Source organism: Nycticebus coucang, chromosome 1 (assembly GCF_027406575.1).
Source record: "Nycticebus coucang isolate mNycCou1 chromosome 1, mNycCou1.pri, whole genome shotgun sequence".
NCBI classification, from domain to species: Eukaryota; Metazoa; Chordata; class Mammalia; order Primates; family Lorisidae; genus Nycticebus; species Nycticebus coucang.
This window is the reverse complement of record NC_069780.1, coordinates 170,695,655-170,717,489: the sequence shown is the minus strand read 5'-3', so window position 1 is coordinate 170,717,489 and position 21,835 is coordinate 170,695,655. Positions and strand designations below refer to the sequence as shown.

Sequence of the window (21,835 nt, the reverse complement as noted above, 5' to 3'; positions counted from 1 at the left end):
TTTCTCTCCTTTAAACACTGGTGCATATATATGTGCATGTGTGTGCATGCACACACACTCACACACACGGAGGGCAGGGGTGGGGTGGGCATTCATTCCTTGGTGAAATCTGTTCACTTGTGCATACCATGATGATTAAGTCATAAGCATTGTAATGTGCGTGCTTTTTCCAGCAGCAACACATTTAGGGTAAGTTTGGGGTTGAAGATTTGGATTGGCTGAATCAAAACTGCCAATGCCAAGATTCTGAATTAGTCTCATGGTTTAAAAATTGAATTTTTGCTCCTAATCAAGAATAATTGCTAGCAATCATGAAAATGTTTTTTCAGATAATCATTGCATACAGATATATATTGTTGAAAAGTAAGTCAGGGAATTTGTATTTATTTATATGCATCCCCATTATAAGGATAAGATAGCCTCTTAATCATCTGAAGAGAGATTTAGTGGAAGTTGGGAAATCCTTCATCAAAATTAATATCCCTAGTAATGGTCTAAGAAGGAGTTAAAAAAAAAAAGCTGAAACTTTGCAAGCTGTAAAAGGAGATAAGTACATGATTGGGGCATATAAAATAATAAAGTAGCCTAAAAACTGATGAAATGAGATGCTTCAGCTGTACCAAACTACTAAACAAAACAAGAGAACATAGAGAATAGGACACTTTTTGGATTGTCCTCCCCGTACACAAGGACACTCCCTAATTGCTCCCCTTCTCTTTGGTTTTGTGGGAGTCAGGATGGGTCCTAAGTATGTAAACTGCCTCTTCAGCCCTAGCTCCAGAAATGGGCCAGGACAGCATCTGACCAATTGGAGCTACTTTCTAAGAAACCGGAAACCAAGCAGATACAGAGAATCTCTCTCCAGGTAAGCGTGGAACTGTCAGTGGTGCTGATCTGTCCTGTGGCCCGAGGGACAAAAGAGACAGGTGTAAAGAGAGACAGAAGGAAAGCAGAAGCACCAGGAGGAACCAGGGTGAAAGCCAGAGTGCCCACAATGCAGACCTGTTTCCAGGCTTTTCTAGAGGCTCTGCAGAATTCCCACTGTTAAGGTTCATGAGAAACCCCTCTTCATTAGTTTAACCATCTCTGATTGGCATCTGTTACTTGCCAACATGTTTTGATGCGTCAGAGAATGAACTGGAAACAGTTGTTATGCAACAGCAGGTAATCATTTAACCCTAGAAATGCTGAATTCCTTGTCTCTGCAATGAGAATGAAATAATTCCAGATATTGACATCAATTCTGTAATTGAAAATTAATAATTATTTTAGCAAATGATACTAGAAAGCCTCAAAAAATCTCATAAAATCCTTTAGGAAGTGCTTTCTTTCTATAATTTAATGCAGCCGCTTGAACTGTTTAGAAGCAAACAGATTGTCTACTTTTAATAAAAAGTACTTGTTCTAACCACCTTTACCGGATCCTTGATGGGATTTGAAAAATAGGAACAAACAAGTACAAACGATCAGGGAGTCTTTCGTGAGAAATTAGCTGGTTCAGCAGATGGAAAATAAAGTCCACTATTATCCCCTATACCACACGAGTCAATTTACACATCTTTCTGCTAAAGGTAGTCTTAAAATGTGACTTATTTTTATTGACATATTTATGTTATTCATTTATCACCATATGTGGTAATAAATCATATCTGCACATATGACTCATGCGTCTTGGTGCCTGCACACACATCTGCACAGTTTCACCAATAATATTTCTGACTTTCGTGATTCCCACTTTTATTGCCTTGGACACACTACTTAAATTCTATTGTCTCTGCTTCATTCCGTTCTCTCTGTCCTAATGGAGGAGGAGGAAATCATAGCACTTGTTGAAAGAAGAATTAAATACAATAGTCTATGAAAGTACTTTGTAAGCAGTAAAGGGCTATGCAGACATAGAAGCTGGTATATCATATTAAATGCATAAGAAGTTCATCATCTGGGAAGTGGACTCTGAATCAGAAGCAGCCTTCTGCTCCCCCATACTCTCTCCATAAGAGTTTGAATAGCTTTGGGAAGAGGAAATGTTCAGCTTCTTTTCTGTGAGCTGGTGGCAACTCGTCATTAGGAGAAGATCTTTTCAAACAAGAAACTCAAGTCTTTCCCTCATTCACGTGCAGCACATCTGTGCTAAAACCATTCCAGGCACTTCTTTGAAGCACTGGCTGCCTAGAGGAATACTTTGATTTGGGCTTTATTTAAATGCCTGAACTTTTCCTGGAGAAACAAAAGGTTTTCTAGTAAGAGCTCAGTTGGGAACAAGACCAACCTCCAACCACTTTAACCACTCAGAGGCCAAGCTGCGTGATGTTTCGTAGGACAGCGCTCGGTGGAACTCTCCCTGAGAACCTGCAGAACGCCCAGACGGCCGGGTTGGGATGCTACTGGCCCTGAGTGCAAACGCTGTGGTAATTAGATTAAAATTTCCCGGTCCAGCAGTGCCTGATTCCATCGTGTTTACATCGCCTATGAAGAAAATCATTTCTCTTCGTTTAATAATACATTGCCGTGTTTAAGATTCGTGCACCTTAGAGCCTTAATATTAGAAATTGCCTCTTTGTAACTGTAGACATAGCCATTCGAACAGCTACGTGTGCTGTTCATATGGAGTTTCATGTGGAGCTTATCTTACTTTGGTAACTTTACAGAAAGCTCTGAAAACGTTCAGCAGACCTTGAACATCGTTATACCGTGCTCTTGTTCAAGTCTGCTGTATCCTTTGTATCACTTCATTAAGAAAGGCGGCATCAGCCCCAAATCACTGGCAGCCCTGAGGGTTTGGGGCTCCGGTGTTTCTGCGCGCACGGGGAGCTTGGCTTGGTGCCACAACATCCTGGGGTTACTCCGAAGAGGGACGGAGATCATGGGGCGACGGGAAAGCCTGTCTTCCTGGAAGGAGAGAAGGAAAGACGCGTGTGAATCTGTGCCTGTTTGCGTCTGGAGAAGGACTGTTGGTGGTGTAAGGAGAAGCCATCGGTGTTGCTGTCTCAGGAGCCCGGGTGTGCTGTGTGTGTGTGTGTGTGTGTGTGTGGTGTGCGTGCTATCACTCGGAACCGGCCAATTGACAGCGCGACGAGGTACTGTGTCCCTGGGAATTGTAATTGCTTGGTCGGTGAAAAAAAGAACATCAGACCGTGGCTGATAACAGCACGAGGTGCATTTTGATAGTGTGAAAGAGGGAACAGACGGAGTCACACAAGTTCTGTGTCCTAACCCCTAAAATATAAGAAAGAAAAGGAAGGGAAAGCCTGGGGCTGAAGGAGTGTTCCCGGGAGCGAATCGCTCAGGACTTCAAACACTGGGAGTCATTCTGTCAAGGGGAGGGGGCGGGCGGGGGCAGGCGCGGGGCCTCTTTAACAAAGTCCTCCTCTCTTTGCTCCCTCCCACTTCATTCACTTGCAAATCAGTGTGTGCCCACAAGAGCCAGCTCTCCGGAGCCCGTAACCTTCCCATCCCGAGAGCTGCAGTTTCAGCCGCTGCTACGAGAACGGCAGAGCCGGGGACGGCGGCCCAGGCAGGAGGAGCCCGGGCGGGTCGCAGGGTCCCCCCGGGTGCAGGAAGGCGAGCGGAGGTGGGTTCGGTCTCGGTCGGCAGCGCCGGCGGTTGTGCATGCATTTTCATTTTTTTAATCTGTAGCGTTGATGGAAGCCAATCAGAGAGAGAGGGAGAGAGAGCCCTCTCCGCGGCGGGTGCCGCGCGCCGGAGTTGGGAAGGAGGCTCAGCCTGCGAGCCCGGGTCGGGGCCGGCTGCGCGGGCGGCGCGGCTGCCGCTGCCCGGGACCGACGCCGCTTCCCGGGGAGCCGGGGCGCCGCTCCTCCGCCTTCTGGTAAGACGGATCCGCCGTGGGGCTGGGTGGGGGCGCCGGTCAGCGGGCCGCGGAGAAGATCCCGCTGCCTCGCTCTCTCTGCGGAGGAGGCTGCCAGGGGAGCTCCGCATCTGCAAAGTTGGCTGGTCAATTACCAAGGGCGCTGGTGCGTGCCCACTCGCCGAGTCCTTTGGGGATTGATTTATTTCCACCTGCCCACATCACAAGGGGCTGTGCGGTGACTGCTTGGGCTGAGTTACATTTCCTGGTTTGAGGGATAAAGCAGAAAATCAGGTAGTCTGAAAACTGCAATGCTCTCAATAAGGAAAACTTGAAGACACGATTTGGCTGAGAGAAAAGCTAAAGAAAAGTGTTAGGTTGCGCTTGTGGGCAAAGCCTGCCGGCTCAGACAGGACAGAAATGCTTAGGTTGCAAGGAAAGTCCAACATTGGACTCCGAAAATGGAGCACGCTGTCCAGGGAAAAGTCATGTGCAAGGACGCAGCTCGCTCGAGCTCTTCCCGGGCTGGCCAGGCTCGGAGCCGGGGGGTAACGCCTTTCCCGGACTGGCTGCAGAGCAGATCCAGCACGCCTGGTGTTCGGTGTCAGGAAAAGTGGAGCCCCAACGTGTTAATCCCGGAATTTAATAAAGGGGGTCGTTGCGATGTTGTGTGCTGCGGCAGCTGCAGAGCTGAGATTACTTCTGTAGTTAGATATTCTTCTGCCAAGAGTTACGGTAGATCTCGAGATGAGAGCTGGGAGGAGAGGTCAGCCTGGTGCTGAGAAGTGTTGTCACTGCTGCAATAAAATCCATATTTTATGGGGAGTTAAATGCCGGTCTGTTAGTGCAAGGGACTGGTCAGCTGAGTGAACTACTACTGAGAACATTCAAAAACGAAGAAGTTTAATCGTTGGGATTATCCGCATATTTCACTCTCCCACCCTTACTATTTTTTGTAAAATACCATTTTGATGATAACAGTCACACCATGGAGGTGTATCAGACAGTCTTCACTTTCACTGGCTGAAGCACATAATGTAGAAAGAAGAGCTTTTCCTGCAACTGTGCTGCTGGGCTGGCTGCTGTGCATAGATGGCTACTCTGGAGGGTGCAGGTGCAAAATAGGGGCTTTCTGAGTGATTAATTATCCAGGGGCTGCAAACTCCTCCCTGTGTTGAAAAAGGAACAGGAGGATATACCCTAAGCCAGTTAGCACACGACTCTTCCAAGAATGAGTAACAAATATGCTTATAGGAACAGTGGCCAAGGGTTGCTTATTTTCTTTCTTTTCTTGCTGACAGCTTTACCTGAAAAGGAAAACCCTTAGAATTCTACTTTGGGAGGGGTGGGGGAGGAAAGAAAGAAAATCTCTTGTAGTTTAGCTGGAGCAGCTCCCTTTGTGTGATACTCTTGCGTGGCTCTGTGTTTGCTGTTTTAGAGAACTGGAAAGCCAGTTGGGTGAAGAAAGGGGATATGATCAAGCAGATGTCTTCATTATGTCCTACAGAGGAGGGCAAAGTTTATGCCAGAGGCCAGATTGTCAGTGCAGCGCTCAGGAACTTACAGAAATCCAATACTTGACTGGAAAATACAATCACCTAGGATGGTTTCTTATCCCCCCCCCTTTGGTGTGTTCTAATTAAAAAGGTACTGGGGGGATGTAAAAGGCAGATCTTTTCCCACCTAATTTGATGGCTCATGTCATGCTTTTGAAGCAGAGGAAGTAACCAATTTTTTCAGAAAAACTAAGAGGCAGCAGCCCATGTTTGAAGGAAAATGGCAATGGTTTAGTTCTACTGTATTTGTCTACAATTATCTTTTTCTGCCCTTATAAGAAAGTGACAGGCTGGTGTCTCTACAGGGACTTTTTAGTCCCTTTACTATCTGGCTTTTACACCAATTTATTGCAATTACGTTTCTTAATGCTAACTCTGCAAAGATAATATAGTGAACCAAAATCATTTTCTACCAAGTTGCCTACTATCAAAAAATGTGTATCTTACCTTCTCCACCCACCACCTTCATCAGCTTTGCAAGGAAAAACTTACTGAGACACTCTTCCTTTTTAAGAAGAAAAATTATCGTGCAAAATACTGCTCGAGACACTTGACAACAGCTAAAGTTTCTAGAAAGCACAGCTACTGTCAGGGGGCATTAAATGGCCCTTTCTTGTTGTATCAATAAGTTGCAACAAGTTCTGAATATCTAGATGGGGATAACTGAGGGAATGTCCCACATCAGGATAAAAAAAAAAAAGATAAAATGTGACAAATATTCTGAGTAAAACCATTTATCTTCCTAAAGTATTGAGATGTGTGGTGCCCCTTCTGGCCCCTAGTTGTGGGCAGTTATGGATGCCAATTTACTAAGGCTGTATTCTTGAAACTATTGAAACTTTTTTTAGTCCCTTCCAGGGACCTCTAGTGGGTCAATCCACACATCTCTTTCTGGGGTGCAGTTGCGTGTGGACTGTGTTAGCTAATATAAGAGCATAATAGACAAGACAATAATTTTTCTCCATAGACAAGTTAGTTTTCTTTAAGTACTACCTTGATCTTTGTGCCAGGTCAAACATCATTATTATTGTCATCTTTTCTGTGGTTCCTCTGATTTAAGAAACTTGTGAGTCATTTTATGCTTGTGTGGGTATCTAGATTTTTGGTAACTCTTCTATGATTCCAAATGAAAGCAATGGCCAAGTAATAAAGAATTTACCATCATCCATGTAAGATGTTCTTATTTCTGACCTTCCAAAGACTCTACTTCCTTAATTCTAAATTGCTCGAGAATAATAATGATATTATAGTCAAGAATCCAAAAGTTCTACCTGAGGAACTCCCACCACTACAGAAATTTTTGCGTAAAGAAATTAATTTCCCTTTCAGAGATCCATGAACATTCACAGGTTGTGTTGAACTAGGGACATCTAATTCAAAGAAGTCCCCATTCCAATAGACCTATGTGAAGGTCTAAAAGATGTTCAGATGCAGTGCCATCCTTATTCCAGTTTTTAACAATTTCTTTCTTTGATGTATCACAACACATTTTAGGTAACCTAATTCTTAAAAAACTGCCTAGAATTTGGAGTAAGATAAATTTTGTAGGGTGAATCAGCCTCTTCTGCTGACAGTCTGCAGGTTCAACTTCCAATTTAAAAATCTGTTCTAAAGTTTGAGATGTGTTCCAAATGAGATAACATCCGGCAGAATCCACTTTCCTTGTGCGTCTTGCTTAGTCATGCCCACCCATTCTTTGGGGTCCATCAGCATTAGGGTCTGGCTTATAAAAATAACAGGCAGTGACTCAGTATGAATTACATTTTTTAATAGTTTTGCAGCCTACCTACTGTCTACTGAGCCTATCTTATTTGCCTCACAAAAAAAGTGAAAATATAGATAATCAAATGTTCTCTGGTTTAAATTTTTTTCTGAATAATGATTCTAAATACAAAGACTCAAGAACATTATAGTAAGAGGGCAATTGCAGAAAGAAGACCCACACATGGAGAGAGAGAGAGAGCCCAGTTAGGATACTTGTCTAATGATATTAGAGAAGAAATACAGAAACCCAGAGCTTGGTTTGTTTTTCTATTTTTTTAATTTTTTTCCCCATTGGGATTTTTATTTTATATTGAAAACTGATGAGAAGTTGAGGTACTTTCCTGGACCTAAATGGTAATATTTTTGTTTGAGCTTGCCTCTTACAAAGGTTAACTGACCTATCATTTTTAAAGTTTCTATGCCTAAAAAGGCTCTCCTTTTCAAAGCAGTCATATGAGGAACTTCAGGTTCTCTCTAATTAACTATTGAACCAAATGTATACAGTCACTGTCATGCTATTACCAATTAAGATAAGGGAAGAGGAGGAAGGACAAATAACTATCCAAAAAAGTGGCACAGCTCCATTTACTACAAAGGTAAAATACAGTCAAGTTCTTTAGGGCCAAATAGTTAGATCAGAGGACTCCAGCCACAGCCAGTAATCTAGCTGCTCAAGTCTGAACTATCCAAGAAATTTTTAACTTTTCCAACAAAGAAAACTTACTGAAGGGTGACTACTCTGAGCACACATTGACAGATGCAGAGTAGACGCATAACACAGAAAGTACTTCCTCAATCCCCACAGATGATTATAGATTATTTCTTTTTGTTCCATCTGTCAAATATCATTACTAATAATCAGATCACCTTGCTGAGATTTATAAGAAGAGTTTATAAATCCAGAACTTTACTATTAAATTTGATTTGCAATTACATGGGCAGCATGGGTTGCAAGCTTTCCTGATTTATGTGGCGCTATCTTATGGAAGAGAAGAACTTATGAAGAAGATGAGGGACAGAGTGAGCCGGCCACAGGCTATGATTTATCTTCATCTTTCACCACAGGAAAGAACATTGTGTTTTCTCCTTCTGTAATTTCCTAAATTGGGAGGTCTAGCCAAAAGATGTCCAAGAGACCTAATAAGTTAAAAGAATGGAAAACAGCAAGAAAACCCAAGGAGGTGTCTGTATGATGAACACAGAAATAGATGAGGGGGGAACTATAAAATTGGAAATATAATCTAAATTGCTATATGTACACAGAGTGCATTCAACTTTATAAACATGATTACATGTTTAGGCACACTACTCTTCTCTTTCATGGAATGCAAACTTGAAAATGATCCTTAGGGGAAAAAAAGTCACCATCTAAAAGAGAGAATTGTGGCTGGGTCGTGAATTAACCAGAAGAATGTTGTTGTGGTGGTGGTGGTGGCTGTGTTAAGTTATCTGAAATCCCAGCAGAATCAAGAAAAAGGTTTTCTTAGGTCTTTGCAGACTATCAATTCTTTTCCTTCTTTATAATTATTGTCCTGCAAGCTGAATAGAAACACTGTGGGTTCTTCCTATGCCTGCAACCCCAAGTATGCAACAGTAGTAGAAACCAAACCTCCCATTGTCACCCATTTGTGTCCTATATGTGGTACAGCCTGAAGAAGGATTGAACCAACAAGGCAGCACACCCCCACCTCCACACATAGTGCGATGGGTGTGTGTGTGTGGTGAAGATTTTAAAACTTCTGGATAGTAGGCTTATAGTTTTTGTACATCTGAATATAAATGATGATAATAAATAATACACTAACCTAAACTGAGTTTCCATATGGCACATACTGTTGTAAGTATTTTACATGTGTTTTGCCTAGTAATAATTACACAGTAAGTCAAAAGTGCACTGCTCTGCTCATATTCTCTTTATTTGGCCCTTTTTTTGCATTTCCAGGAAATCTCTGATTGAGCCAAGCACTTAATGAATGTGCTGTTAACAAACACGTGTGATGCCTTAGAAATAAAAGTGTGACTCTCTGAGAACTACAGAGCAACAGAGGGCCATAGGAATGATTGGATTATTTTGACCAGAATAAGGCAGATTTTAAGGCTGAGGAAAATGTTTTTAGGTTGTTCATTTTTAAAAACCATTTGCAAGTGTGCGTCAGAATTTATAATTGTAGTAGAAAGCGTTGTGTGGGCTATTTGTCTGAATATAATGATGCTACTTTTTATAAGAGAATAAGTTATCTTCTCCTGCCTTCAGAGAGAGTTTCATACTGGGGGGGTGTGCTTCAGGAAGGTAGCTGTTCATTGCATCGGACAAAGGAGGTGGGTCTCAACCTCAAGGGACCTGGTAAGGGCATCAGTCCTTTCTCAGCTCACTGACATCCTACACATACAGCATTTAGGACTCTGGGTAGAAGTAAGGTGTTTTTATTTCCTTCCTTATCTGATAAATAAAAGTAATTATTTTCTTCTTTTATGAACACAATTTTGTTACTTCATTACTGTCTCAATTCAGTATTTGTTCTGAATGATCGTTTACCAAATAAATTTCTCACATACTCACACTCCCCCAAAAAATAATCCTCACAAGGAAAAAGAAAGCCATGAAAGAAAAAAGGAGGGAGAAGAAGGGAAGGAAGGAGGGAGGGTTGGCAGTCATAATATATAATGTTGACAGTGATAAGTCATTTTCATTACATTCTATTCTTTCTATTGCCCCCATTCAAAAAGTCATGTAGTTAATTTATCCTTCAGGGAAAGTGTGATAGTTAGAAATATAATCAGAGAATATAAGACATGGGAAGGGCTTTACCCAACACTCAACATTTACATTTCAAATAACCGAAGACCAAAGAAATGAATGAATTATCCATGGATGTCCTTGATTTATTTTGTTTTTTTTCTGTCTCTGATTTCTAGTTGTTGGATGTCACTGCTTTTTATCATCTCCACTTACTTCTGGCATTAAAAATTAAAGATGAAATTTTAATCTACAATGTTGTTATTTATACGGATTCTGTGAAGGAATGGAAATGGAAACACAGTGAAAACAGAGATGTAGTCATCTTCAGGAAACTCATGTGTTTTCTACATTTTGTAAAGCTCCTATTGCAAAGAATAATTTAAAATTTCCTTCAAAACTATGACCACTACTGGGGGAACATATGATAAAGTTTGAGGTTTTGTTTTTTTTTTTTGTACTGGCTTGTTGGCAGTTTTGAGTAAGCCTTATCTAAAACAGGCATTCCCCTATTATATCCAAAGTCAAGTGCCCATCTTTGGAAAAAAAAGTATTGATCAGTGGTCAAATATGAAAAACTATGACAGCCTACTGTGTTTTTCATAACTCTCAATTTTATTTAAAGAACTCAAACAGTGACCTTCTCTCTTTTATGGAGTTAAAATGTCAATTCTTTCATGAAAGTATATGAATAGAGTACTATTGTTTTTTCTTTGAAGAAGTTAAAATGTGGCAAGCAGGCCGTGCATGGTGGCTCATACCTGTAATCCTAGCACTCTGGGAGGCTGAGGCAGGTGGATTGCTTGAACTCAGGAGTTTGAGATCAAGCAAGAATGAGACCCTGTCTCCACTAAAAATAGAAAAATTAGCTGAGAATTGTGGTGGGCACCTTTAATCCCAGCAACTAAGGAGGCTGAGACAAGAGGATTGCTCGAGCCAAAGAGTGTGAGGTTGCTGTGAGCGACGCTGATGCCATGGCACCCTAACCTGGGTAACAGAGTGAGACCCTGTCTCCAAAAAAAAAAAAAAAAAAACTTGGCAAACTACCCAATGTCAACTCTCTTCCCCTTTAAAAAATAAAACAATTAATATTCCATGAAATCCAAAAGTCTGCAGACCACATGTTGAAAAATGATTGACTGAATTCTCTTCCTTTTTATTTGGATAAAAAAAGTAAAGTGCATTGTAATTATATTTAAAAAGTCCAAATGGCAACCAAACAAAAACCATTTAATCAAAAGGTATCTTTAGGTCTCTTAATTGAAATGCAGAGATACGGATGTTTAGAATGCTAATATGATCTTTTGCCATATTAACAGGTCCTCTAAAAATGTGCTTTGCCAAGCTCGTAGCCAAAACAATGTCATAAATCACAAATTTGCCCACTTGATTACTGGATTATTCAATGGGAAATAAAAAATTTTAAATTTGTATGTATCTTGGTAAACTGAAGCCAACACAGCTCCACCTTAACCATAAGAGTATCTGCTTTTCCCTAAAAGAGAACTTTGTATAGTTGTGAACAAACAACAATTTTCCAGGGTGTTGATTTGTAATTCGAGTTACACACTTTTAATGCAGAAGGCAATTGCCTTCTAGGGTAGAGTATAGATTTCAGTCATGAACATGAGCTTCTCCTATTTTTAACTGCAAAACTCAAACCTTCTTTTGCCGGATTAAAAAAGAGAGCGAGAGTTTTATTCATCTACTATCGTCCACTTTATAAAATGTTTGAAACTGCAACATTTCACATTCAGCTAAAATATTTGTAAGCTCTCGTTAGCAACAGGTTCTAATTTAACATTGATCAGAATGTTGTGTGGTCGGACTTATCACCAATGCAAAATATAAACCCCACCAACCCTGTTGTATTACTTCTGACTCTGCATTCGAACCAAGTCGAGCTACTGTATCTCCCAACAGTTATTCTCATATGAAGCTATTTGTTTAGAAGTATCTGGTTGGGATTTTGTCAGCATTTCATAAAGAATGAATTGTATGAGGATAACCTTGAGTTAAATAGCAGTACCACCATTTCATTCTGACTCACTTGCCTTTGTATCAAAAAAAGAGATGTTTGAGCAGCTCCTAATTAGGACAACAGAATGAGGGAGGTCACTCACTAGTTAGCATCCTCAAGAGGGGAGGGTCTCAAACCTCCAGATACAGGAAACACCTGTTTGGCAATAGTGCTTGCATTCATAAAAAGTGTGTTTACCTACCAGAAAACTGCCTTTGGCACAGAATGCAGGCGTGCCCCATTTGGGCCCTGCATTGAGAAGTTTTGTCCTGTGATGCTTCCTTTTCTTCTTCGGGTTGACTTTTAATTCTTATATACCACCCTCCAAGGTCTCCTTCCAAAGAGCACTGTGCTTTGTTTTTCTTAGAAAACTTTCCCTCCTTGAGGCTCGACGCCTGTGGCTCAAACGGCTAAGGTGCCAGCCACATACACCTGAGCTGGCAGGTTCGAATCCAGCCCAGGCCTTCCCAACAGTGACAGCTGCAACCAAAAAATAGCCAGGCATTGTGGCAAGCGCCTGTAGTCCCAGCTACTTGGGAGGCAGAGGCAGGAGAATCACTTAAGCCCAGGAGTTGGAGGTTGCTGTGAGCTGTAATGTCACAGCACTCTACCCAGGGCGACAGCTTGAGGCTCTGTCTCAAAAAAAAAAAAAAAAGAAAGAAAAAGAAAACTTTCCCTCCTTGAATTGAAATAGGCACATACTCTGCATTCTGAAAAACAAGGAAACCAAAGAGATGACCTCAGAATAGGGGTGGACAATGGAGCATTCTAGTGATGATCCGAAGACCCACTTTCTCCTCCAATGCAATGCTAAAGAGCACAGGCACTTTATTTAAAATATGAACTTGAAAGTTACATAAGAGTAAAAAGCTCTCCTGCGACTGAGTTTAATGTGTTGAAAGATTTTTATGTAGTGGGAAGAGAGAGGAGAAATTATTGGAACCCTAGGCAGGATTAATTGGGCACTATAGAATAAAGTTTCCTTTGCGCCTTTGATGTTCTGAGCATTAATTGAGCATATGTTTGCTTCCCAATTTGTCCCTAAACTAGATTTTTAAATGGCTTTCTTCTTTTCTCGCTGTATAATAATCTTTTCATCATGGCTGGTGAGAGAAACCAGTCACAGAAGACAAAAGCCAAACCTGCCTTGTTTCATAATTAGGAAACACACGCTAATATCCAGGGTGCTATGAAGAAAGACTTTAAAGCCAGGAGTGAAATCTGGCCTGCATGCTGAACTCAACAACCCAAAAAAGCAGCCACGAGGCTCTGCCTGCTAAGGAGGAGCTGTGCTTGTCAAATACACTTTCCAATTTAGGTTTGTACCTGATTGACAAGTGTTTCTAAGAATGATACTCAGCCAAGACTTTTGGAAAATCCATTATTTGATTCCCTGTACAGCCAAAGCCCACCTGATACAAACTTAAGATGCTTATGGAATAGATAAATCCAGGTTGGGGGGGATGAGAAAATGGTTTTAAAATCACTTCTCCTTCTCAAGATCAGAGTTTTAGGATGAGGGCATCACTAGTAAGTGTGAGCACAAAGAGAGGACTCAGTAAGTGCTTATCAGCTGAAATTCTTCTCTTACAAGCTACTAATGAGACTCTCAAATATTTTTCCACCTGATTTCCTTTCAAGCTCATTCAGGCTGGTGAAAATATAACTCTTCTACCCAGTGCTAAGAACTTAAATGTTAATAATTCTGACTTCTTTAAAGGGAGTCTATATCAAAGGAAACTCTACCGATGATGTCCTGAGAACCAGAGGGACGAAGCAGGTTGACAGGGTTGCCCAGCTTTCAAAACCGGGGCCACCAGCCATCTCTTTCCTCCGGGCAGACTTTTTATTAAAGTTGGTATTAAACATTGTTGCCTGGAGCCTGATTAACAATTTATGCCTTCCTAAGCAGATTAACAGAAGTCTGTCGTTTTGATTTTTTTAATTCTTAGTTGGTATTTGGAAACAGAATGTACCTCTGAGTTTATGCTTTCAATACATTTTACTTTTCAGAATTCATGCCCAAATGAAACATTGCCCTTACTGAAATATTCATTTTTCTTTTTACAGTTTTAGTATCTGTGCATTACTGGATATTTTCTGTAATAAATAAAGGCAATTGCTTATTTGCTAAGTGAATGACTTTATTTCACCTCTCCTACAAATAATCCTGTATGTTCTTTTTAAAATATTTTGAATTCTGTTACTTATGGAGGAAAAACAAGAAAGATGGTTGGGGAAATGGAATAGGATAATAATAAAAGCTAACACTTAGGGAGCATTTAGGATTTTTCAGGCACTATTCTAAGTGTCTTATGTGAATTTACAACAAGGCTTTGAAGTAAATAACTGTCAGTTGTCTCAATTTTAAAGGTAAAAATGGGGAATAGAGCAGCTAAACAACTTTGCCTGAGGTCATGCAGCTAGTATTTGTTGGAACCAAACTTAAATCCTGGCAGTCTTGAGAACTCATACTGTTTTAACCATTGCATTCTTACGCCTTTTATGCTTAACGTGTGTGTATGTGTGTGTGTGTGTGTGTTCAGATAACAGATGGACAGATGAATAGATAGATGGTAGACTCAAAGGTACGTGTGTCAAAAATAAAAATAAAAAATACGTCTATAAATTTTATATGTTCATACACAGTAGAACCTCCATAGCTGACCACCTCCCTATAGTGAGCAACTCCTGAAGCTGGCCTCATTTCATAGATCAGGTAGGTACCACAGTTCCTTGTGTTCACCACCTCTGTATATTGACCAGCTTGTTACCATCCCTTATGTGGTCAACTTTAAGTAGGTTCTACTGTCTACCCACATATATAAAATATATAACACGTACACATTTTTTAGGGCACAAAAATACAGTTATAAAGAAAACTTATTTTTCCTTTTCATTCCTTAATGAGCATATCAGTATATTCTAAAACAAGGAGATCAATGAATTAGAGCCCAAAGTAGCAGATTTCAGCCTCACATGGGCCTTTTAGCTTTAGACCTGGCTCTTCTTAATTTGAATCAGTCTTGTAATCACTTACTGTGTTGGTCCCAAGGGAAAACTGGGAAGAGTGTTTGAAAGGTTTATATTCACCATTCACTAATTTATTCATTCTATAATATTTATTGGGGGGTCCCCTGTTCTCAGAACAAGAGACATAAAAGGTAGCAAGGCAAACATACACTACCAATGTGGGGGAAATGGATTTTTTCTCATAATGCAAGACTAATAATATCAGCTCTGTATATAATGAACAGGATATTTAGAATTGATTATATTTTCTGGTCTCTCCATGCTGACATATGATATGAATACAGAAATTAGCTTTGAGTTTCAGATTACATTATGATTTGTAGAGTTTCTCTTCATCTTCAAGTTTGGTTTTCGACCTTCTGCTCAGCTTGGAAACACCATATCCATCTCCAGCACTAAAAGCTTAATATAGTTCATATTTTTGATGGTATGGCTCAGAATAGTTTCATGGTTTTTTCCTTTCACTAATTCTTGCAGTTTCCCCAATGATTTTACAATAGAGCACAAAGCCATACACATACCGGCCAGTCAAAATACATTTCAGTAAGAAACCTCTCAATACAAGGAGATGAGTTGAAATTTAGGATTTAGGTGATGGGGCTTTAAATTCGCCCCTTTCATGAACACTTTCTGGTAAGGTATCAAATACTCCAGATAATGCAATGCTTTAATGTCAGATGGGGTGCAATATATAGTCTACATTAAATGTGACTGTTAGCAACTACCATTCTAGAAAGTTATTCTGTCTTGGCTGAATCTTGTAGTTACGAAATAGATTAGAATCTGCCACTGTGAACTCTAGAGTTTAATGTGTTGACACCCAAACTCAGTACTAACATTCAGCTGGTGTGCACCAGTACAGCTGTCCTGGTGCTGATCAGAGTTTTCCTTCATCTTTATCCAGCCAACGTCTATCCCATCTTCATGAGAAAGGTCAAGAATCTGCTTCTCCAGAAGCTTTTCTCTGACCCTCATCCACCTACCCTGCTCTCAGTTTAGATTTCTCATGGTGAAATGCTGTAATAGCCTTTGCTTAGTCTCAGCGTAACTGTAAAAATATTTTGGAAAGTCTTAGCTTTCTGTCTAGGTCTCACTTACAGCACTGTAAGCATCTTGAGAATAAGACCACCAAGTCTCGCCTTCACCACTGAGGCCTAGCACTGTTTTTGATAAGTAGCAAGGACATGTTATATCTTTGCCAAAAGAACGACTGGAGGGTGTCGGTTGTAAGATTCTCAACTACATTTATATACCCTTACATTATTCATGTTGGATGTTAGTTTTCTGGTAATCTGATTGCCTTTTATACATTGTGGGAATACACTTAAGATACAGAAGGTCAGTGCCTACCTTCTAGATTGTTCAAATGGGTACACCCAACAGAAAAGAATCATCCCTAGGAAAACCTTGGTGCCATTGCCCAGATGTCCAAAACAGGGTTACAGACTAGTGAGTCTCCTAATAGAATAATTGAATGTCTCATCTTAAAGTTGACATTTCTTTCATCACCAAGGCATTGAATTGTTTACAGTTTTTATTTATGTGTTCATGGTGAAAACTGTGGCTGTATATTATTTCTCATTGGAACAGGCTAGTATGATAAATGTTGGTAATCGTGTCGTTTATTATTTACCCATAGTAGTACATCAAATTGAATCTACAAAACAATCTTTAGAACACTCTTATCTATGTGTATTATGAGAAAAATTATTTTTTCATTAAATTCCCAATGCTAGAAATGTTTCTTGAGGGTCTATAGGAAGTCTAATACCAGATTCTATGTGCTTTGTTATAACCTTGAGCATGGCTGTACCAAATAGATTGCATTAAATTCAACTGATTATGTAGTCCTGTTTCATTCCTTAAGTGGCAGTCAATACATGGAATAGGAGCTTCATGAATATTGCTTGGCAGTGAAATATGCAGTTCACCCCGGCTCTATTTGAGCATGCCAAGTGTTTGGTGAGGTCGTAAGATGAAGTGGGAGAGGTTTGGACGATTTTACTTATATTTCCCCTATTTAATGTGACATCCATCATCCTGAAGCCAAAGGTACATAGAGAATTTTAAACTTACTAATCAATAGGATAGAAATTAGTTTGCTTTACCATAGTGGATCTCTTAGACTAAAGTAGGTACCAAGGTAGTGTCTGGAAATTTTTCTATTGCATCTCATTTTCTTTTGGGAATTGTAATTTCCAGGAAAAAGAGTAGCAGCTATGGGTTCAGAAAAATTCCCCACTTTGTTTCTCTTCCCCTGTACTGTTCTCTTGACTAACACTTTCCAATCAGTGACATCTCCCGTTCACACAAATAATTGAAACTGGTGAAGGGCAGTCCTCTCCCACACTGCACATCCCCAAGTTTAGAGAGTTAAGGGATGGGGGGGAGGGGTAATTAAGCTAGACAAAGTAAAAGAGAAGCCAGTAAGTCACCCTATTCACAGGGGAAGCAGATCTGAAACTTTTTACTCCCATTCACTGTTTTCAGCCTATGAATTAGTATACTTCAGACTACGTATAAGAGAAAATCCCATCTCAAGCAGGATCAAAAAAATAAATAAAATTATTATTTTACTTAAGAGGCAGTCCGTAGAAGAGCAGGCTTCAAGTGACCTGTAGATCAGTGATATCACCAAAACCTCAGGAGCCTCCGTCTCCCTCCCACCACTCTTAGCATCAAAACCGTTTGCCCTTCAAGGGTCAGGTGGTTGCCGGTGGTAATTGCTTCCTGGTTCTCATGTAGCAGGAAAGGGAAAAACTTCTGTCCACAACCAAGGATTGATAAGGGCAGTCTCCTTCAGTCCACTGAGCCACTTAGGTCATATGGCCATCCTTAGGACAATATTCATTGCTGGGGAATGCCTGGCTGTTTAGACTGAACGGCCTGCTCAGCTTCCTGCACGTGTGTGCATTTGCATTGAGAAGGTGAGAAGGGCGTGCTGGGTAGTCAGCAACACTGCTGCACTTCAGTCGCTGAGAATCAGTAACACTCTAAGTGAAAGTCTACGTACACTTGTATCTCACGCCACAGGGGATGAGGTTCCTACCTGCACCCGCTGAAAGTACCAAAATCTATGGATGCTCACCTCCTTATATCAAATAATGTAGTGTTAGGATGTAACCTACGCACACCCTCCCACATGCTTTAAATCACCTCAAATCCCTTATAATAGCCGATACAATGTAAATATTCTTTAAATAGCTGTTACACTGTATTTTCATCTGTACAGTTTTTATTGTTAGGTTTTGATTGATTTTCTTGAGTACTTTGGATGCAGGCTTGGTGGACTCCAAGGGTGCAGAGCAGACAGAGTCAGAGGGTGGACGCCGTTCCCTCAGCCAGAGCGTCCGAGGGATTCGTCTTAATAAACTATAGCTCTAGAGGTTATAGATAGTAAAAAGAAAACCACCTAGTCTCCTGATGGACAGTTACCTGCAAAATTGCAATTTAGAGAAATATATTACTATTTGAATGACCTCTGTTCCTATCTTTTATTTTAGTCTGCATGTGAAATGGGTTTTTAGTGTGTTTGTTTTGGAAATAAACTGACTAGAAATACATCACTGTCCAAAAAGAAAACATTTTTTTTCATCATGGGATTTGAGGCTTAACTAGCTGGCAGGGAAATATAATTTCACTTTGCTCTCATAGTCTCATTTAGAAAATAACTTGAAGAGAGTCAGAGGACACCCTGCTAGGTGGGCACTTGCCTTGCTCTGAACGGTAAAGTGGTTTGAGCTTTACTTTTTCTTGCATGTTCTGAAGCGTCTTCTTAAGCACCATTTGTTTCATTTAGCTCTGCCCTTGGCACTTGAACTTTAAGAAACTTTTAAAAGGTGTTTTTTTAAAAAGGAAAATCACAAGACAATGTCCTGTTTTTCTTTCTTACTATAAATATCCCAAACCCTTCTTTTAAAAAGCTTTTTTTTTTCATTTTGGTTTTATTTAAAGGCAAAGAAGCTGAAATGCAGATATTTATCAAAATTTGAGTCAAAACAGTACAAGAAATAACCATCAAATATTAAATGAAAAGCCAACAGAATTCTACCTGTATTTGGTTCGTTTTAGGCCAAAGAGAGGTTCATCTGCTTTTTTACAAATATATTTAGGTGGCTGTGATGTATGCCACATGATAGGATGTTTCTGAAATGGAATAAAATCTAAAATATTAAATTTTGTCCCTGATCTTATTTTTATTCCCCTAGAACTGACCTTGCCACCATGTGGGGTCACCTCTCTGTAGATGTAACTATGACAATAATGTTTTTTTTTTTTTGTCTTTCTTTTTGGCCTAGCAATTGCAATTTGGGAACAGCATTAAGGAACTGTGACCATAAAAGCTTCATACTTAATTAAGATATGAGCCATATGTGTGTAAAATTTGGAGAAAAGTGGATATCTTTATCACTGTTCTACTCTTCCATGAGAAAAGAAGTCTCTGGTCGACTGTTGGTACAGTGACTACCCTGTCAGACAGAACCCTGTTGGACATTTTCCTAAGGGCAGTTTTCTCTAATAAAATGAGGATAAGGATAGTTTTAACTTCATAAAGGTGCTGTGAGTGGTAAGTCAGAAAATGCTGAAAAGAACTTTAGCCCGGCGCCTCCTATGTAGGAAGCACCCCGAAATGTTCAATGTCTTTGCCACTGTTTTGCTACTGTTACTGTTATCTTGATTTCATCCAAATTTTCAGTCAACTTGGGGGCCTTGGATATTTTTAAGCATCCCTCAAACTTTTAAAAAAATCAAATCACTAATTGGAATGAGCCACAACTTTTCTTAATGTCACAACTGTAACATGCCACGGGGGCAAGATGCCCATAATTCTACTCAGTGAAACGTGATCTGTCTGAAACAGCGATGTGCCAAATGTGGCTTAAATTCAGAACTTCCTCAGTCTCTTCAGCACTGTTCCCCTGAAAATCTGCAACCCGATTTCAGTTCTCATTTGGGCTTGTGGAGGTGTGAAGCAACTGTAGCCAAAATGAAGAGTGAATAGGAGACGTGGATTCTGCTAGGAAATTTGTTGTCCTGGCCTCTTGGTAGGACTCTTCCTGGATTGCCAGCCTGCCCTCGCCCCCGTGCTAAGGACCGGAGAAAAGCAAGAGATCACAACTGCAGCATCAGAAACACGTGGCCTTCTCACAGGCTCACACACACATGCACCAAAAAAACTCAGCTCCACTACTAAAAATGCTGAAATAAAAGGGAGAGAAAGAGTTATAATTCTAGAAATCAAGGCTACCAGCTGTTTGAAGGTGATTTTCCTAGCCCAGCTCTGTGCCCCTGAACACTTCCCTTTACTGGTCTCAACTCCTATTTTTCCAATAGCCATTCATTCATTCATATTCACTCATTCAATTATTTACCCTTATTTTCACCTAATCTTAGCCAAAAGGCCGAGAAATGATTAATTTATCCTTATTTTCAACAAGTACTGATTGTTTATCTCAGATGCACTAATTACAGCAGAGACAATGATGAGCCTAATTCCTTTTCTCTCATTGAGAATTTTACATTATCCAGGAAACTTTTCAAAAAAAAAAAAAAAAAGAAAGAAACACCTGGTAGAGGGCATTTTGAATGCATGTTCCTGAAATCTGAAGACATCAGATACAAGTTACATCACTAGCTGGATGATGGAAAAAGATGATAAAATACAGACAATGAAAGTACAGAAGGAAGGTTGCAATATGCCCTTTGGAAAATCTCCCCAGCAGCTCAAATTGCAGACATTCAAATGTGGGCCAGATGCATTTTACTGTAAGGATGAAAGGTTTAAATTCAAAACTACATTTTCTAACCACACTCAAAGGAATTAGCTATTGGTATCTCTACCCTGTGCAAAGCTCAGCAAAAAAACTGGGGTGCTATTTAGCTTTCAGGTGAAAGGCTCTGGAGAGTGTTAGTGGTGTGTTGGTAGGTTGGTGGGTAAAGGGAAACAGAAGACTGAAAACAGCAGCCCAGCGTGAGCAATAAACTGCTGCTTAAAGAGGTCTACGCAGAAAGTGATTGTATGTCTTCTTAACAGCCTCTAAAAGTCTTTTTTGTAAGCCTTTTTGGAAGTAGTTTCCTCTTTTCCTGTTGGACCGTCTAGTTGGCACATGCCTCTGGGAAAGGGGGATCTGCTTTATAACAGGCCTTTCAATAGTCTTGGTTAAAAACTGACCTATCTGCTGAAAAGCGCATTGCCCTCTGCCTCTCCCCAGCCCTATCTGATTTACCAGTTACTTCCTTCAGATACCTTTCTCGTTCTCTGACACCCGCGCTGACATAACATTTCCCCCCACCTGGCAGGCACCTGCCAATTCTCATTGAAAAATGATTGCTAAACATTGCAGCACCAGCTCTGAAGAAGAGTTCCCTCCTCTGCCCACTGGTGCCATAGAAACCACCATTGTTCCTTGTAATCGTGAATCCAAACCTACCTTGCAGCTCCCGCTCCTGCGCTTTCATGGGCTTTGGAACAGAACAAAGAGGGAAGGTCTTTGTGCAGGACAGTGTTTTGCCACATGGTACTTGGAGTACCAAAAGGTGCACAGAAAGGAATCTGCACTTGAGACACACACTCACACACACAAAAACCAGGAAGCAGGCTGTGCAGAGGCCAGGCTCCCTGGGCAATGCTGTTTAACCCACACAGAGGTCACGGGGCATGTCCGACAACTTAGCCGTTCTTGTTTTAGACGTTTTTCAGAATTTAATTCTGCAAGCCATTTTCATACATACTGAGAAGGAGAACATATCATCCATATGTTTTTAAAAGGCATTAATTAAGTTGAGCTCTGACACCCAAGAGTAATGGTCCCTGACCTAAGCCCTAACCTCCATCTAGGGAATTTGGATGATGCTAATGATTGTTGCACAATCAGATCTGTGTCCCATTTTGAATATAGGTCAAAGGATGACTGTTCCCT

General features: G+C 40.5%; 1 protein-coding gene across 2 annotated transcripts in view; it reads left to right on the top strand.

Annotated features, from left to right (window-relative positions):
* Positions 1 to 3,382: 3,382 nt before the first annotated feature.
* The window catches only part of CDH6 (cadherin 6), a 125,110-nt gene continuing 106,657 nt past the window's right edge, over positions 3,383 to 21,835 (top strand). The window contains exon 1 of one of the 2 annotated variants that reach the window (XM_053592753.1): positions 3,383 to 3,571. The gene's annotated coding sequence lies outside the window, so the exon portion shown is untranslated. Of the gene's footprint in view, positions 3,572 to 3,748; positions 3,827 to 21,835 lie in introns of those variants that run through there. The other variant, XM_053592760.1, reaches the window with a different exon arrangement.